We start from the raw sequence: 3,362 nt of genomic DNA, 5'->3' as shown, positions 1-3,362 counted from the left end.
TGTGGCCATCATTTCCCCACCATGATAGACTGTACCCTCCAACTGTGAGCCCTTCTGTGATGGTTTAAATGCGAGTGGGCCTCGTAGGCTCACCTGTTTGAATGTCTGGTCCCAGTTAGCAGAACTGTTTGTGAAGGATTAGGAGGTGTGACCTTGTTGGAGGAGGTACATCTGAAGGTGAGCTTTGAGAGAGCCAGGTGTGCTCTCTCCCTCTCTCCCCCTCCCTCTCCCTTACTCTCATTCTCCCTCCCCTCCCCTCCCATTCATCCCCTCTCCATCTCCCTTTCCTTCCCTCTCCCTCTCTCTCTGCCTTCCTGCTGCAGTGTTCATGGATCATCAGAAGTTGTAAGCAAGCCCCCAGCTAAATGCTTTAGCTTATTTAAGCTGCTTTGGTCACGGTATCCCATCACAGCAATAGAACAACAACCTTTCTAAATTCCTTCTACTGAGTAATTTGTTACAACAATGAACAAAGTGACCACTTATAATACAATTGCTCACAAAAGCACCATATATTGAATTATATAATGACCCTGTCCATTGAACTAAGCCTGAGCTCATAGGCACAATGTGGAGTGGACATAGACAAGGCTCCTCTGTTACTAGGTTTGAGTAATAAGTAATTCTGGAAGCCATAACGTGTTGACATCTGCCAGTGGGAGTGGGATCATGGCTGACTGAGCTGGAGATGACCGCCAAAAGACTATTATAGACAGCACACAATGCACATCATGAGAAAAGAATTTACTGACCCCTCTCTATCCCACACCCTCTGGTCCCCACATAGTCTTTCATTCTTGGAGAGGACAGGAAGTTTGGAAGCAGGGTCACGACATTGCTCCCTCTGGTCATTTTCTCGGACAAGCCTGAGCCTCAGAATCTTTGCTCTGCTTTGCATGTCTTGTTTGGAAGGTTTTTAAGGATAAGTTGGAATTACTGTATTGCCAGCACTCAACAGAGCATAGAGAGTAAGACAATATGAACCACCCACTGCCCAGATTTTTTAAAAAAGATAACGTTTTGCCTCGCCATGTTTTAATAAGTGTTCGAGCTAAATCCTTGCTTGTCTGCTTTTAGTGAAGGGGAGAGCATCAATAATCCAATTCCGGTGGTTTGCTGGCTGTACAAAGTGGCTTCTTTGGCGTCCTCAGACGATGAAAACTGGATTTGTGTATAATACCTGTGATGGCTAATCTTGGTCATCAACTGGACAGACCTGAGGAAAAGGAACCTCAATTGAAAAACAGCTTGCTGTGAGCATTTCTATGGGCCATTTTCTCAGTTACTGATTGTTGCCCGAGGGCCTAGCCCACTGCGGGTGGTACCATCCCTAGGCAGTTGGCCTTGGGCTATATAAGAAGGGTTAGCAGAATATAACAGAGAGCTAGGCAGTGAGCAGCATGCTTTCAAGGTCTCTGTTTTAGCTCTTGCCTCAGGGCTTTTCACCTTGCATTCCTGAACTGTACCCTGTAAGCTGATACAAATCCTTTTCTCCTTCAAGTTGCTTTCCTCGTGACGTTTATCACAACAACAGAAAATAACTAGGGCCGACACATGAGTCCCAGGTCTCTGCTGGACCACATGATTGCCAATAAAATGTCCATTCAGTATTTGAACGAATCTTGTGAACCTGTCATTGTGTATCTTTCTCTACCACTTTGTCAAATGTCTACAAGTCTAATACCCATCCCAACCCAAATTGAGCATTCTGAGTCTCTAAAGGCAGCGGGTATAGAAAGGTATACTACAACCTACTCAAATAGACGCCCTTTCAAGCTTTGCTCAACGAATTTTAATGTCCAGAACAGCTCTACAGCTTTTCCCAGGGAAAGTTAAGCATTGATTGACAGCCCCCACCACCTACCTCCCTTACCCCACCCCCACTGGAGAAGCTATACACAGATTTACAAGGGGCAGCTTTCTTGACTGCTAGTCATGGGTTTCCATTTCAGCTGTCTGCACTAGAATGTATGGTTCAAGCTTGAAATGCCCGAGGGCAAACTCCTCTTTCCGTCCAATTATCTCCTCTTTCCATTTCTCTCCCCCTCTTCCTACCCCCCCCCTCCGATTCCTTTCACCCCTCCCACATCCTCTCCACCCATCATGGAGATTCTTCCAGACACCCGGATTCAAAGCCTGGGAGCAGTCTCAAGTCTCTGATCTCATTTGATTTTGAGATCCTGTAATTCACTAAAGTCTAGAGTTGCTCCTAAAGATATTTCGTGTATCTGTTAATTCTAACTCCACTGCCATTATTCAAGTTGGGATATTTTACTCCGTTTTGGTTTAAGTATTGTAGCAGATTTCTGCCTCTCACCTTCTGCTAACCCATTAGCCATATCAGAGAAATTTTCTCTAAGGAGGATTTTCTGTGACCCTACTCAGCATAAATTTTTTGGTTCCCAAATTACTTTCCAAAGACAAATTTTTGCTGTGGAGTATCGTTTTCTTCCACAATCTTTATATACTCACCTCTCCAGACACTTACCCTGCTAATTCACCTCCCGGGGCACTGAGCCCTGCTTACCCCACTTCACTTAGCCTGCCCTGAGCAGGATCTTACTCTGCCTCCCAAGATGACCTCAAACTCAAGGCAACCATCCTGCCGTGTCCTGCTGAGAGCTGGAATTACAGGGATGTGTAGTCATGTCCGGATTCTTGCTTAATTAGTCCTTCTGTCTGAATCTGTGTTATCCTCATCCACTAAATTACCTAACCCTTGCAGATTACCTTACCTAATGTAAGCTGGATTGTAAAATGCAGTCTATGGTCCAACAGAGAGCAAAACGGAAGTCATGCTTGCTCATGCAGATCGTGCGAGTAGCAGAGAAAACAAGAGTAAGCGGACAATTGGCACTCCAGGCAGCACCGGAAGTACTAAGACAACTCAGACCGGAAGTACTGAAACAACTGAGACAAAGGCCTTAGCCCCAGGTGTATGTGTTTTCCAAACAGGCTTTGCAGGGAAAGAGTTACCCAGGGCATGATTTAGTCTTCCAGACAGTTAGCTAGGTAAAGAACTTGACAGCAGAGGGAGCTGCACTTCTCACACTCCACCCGTGGCTTTGCACCCACGTCACCTTCGTGACTACACGGGTGCACTGCTGTGACAGCACAGACTCAAAGTCACACTGGTCTAAAGTCCAATCACAACCCTGCCTCGTGCTGCTTGTATCAACGACTACAAAAGTTTTTCAGTCTTAACTGGGAGCTTCCTCACTTGCAAAGAAACTAACTCTATTATCACGGAATCCACTCATTCAGTAAGAATGTATAAAGTGTAAGGGAAAGATACCCTTCGTGATGATGAGAAAAAAATAGGAGAAAAATGATGGAACCCCGAATATGATATTAGCAGTTTA

At 45.3% G+C, this 3,362-nt stretch overlaps 1 long non-coding RNA gene across 1 annotated transcript; it reads right to left on the bottom strand.

Moving 5' to 3' along the window:
• Positions 1–729: 729 nt before the first annotated feature.
• LOC134482542 (uncharacterized) lies at positions 730–3,020 on the bottom strand. The gene is made up of 2 exons (XR_010058778.1): positions 2,736–3,020; positions 730–1,216 (listed from the first exon to the last, which is right to left on the bottom strand). It is a non-coding gene; the product is annotated as an uncharacterized LOC134482542 (long non-coding RNA).
• Between the last annotated feature and the right edge of the window lie 342 nt (positions 3,021–3,362).

This window comes from Rattus norvegicus, chromosome 16, assembly GCF_036323735.1.
Source record: "Rattus norvegicus strain BN/NHsdMcwi chromosome 16, GRCr8, whole genome shotgun sequence".
Classification (NCBI taxonomy): Eukaryota; Metazoa; Chordata; class Mammalia; order Rodentia; family Muridae; genus Rattus; species Rattus norvegicus.
Note: the sequence above shows the minus strand (reverse complement) of the source record. Positions and strands in the feature narration are given on the sequence as shown.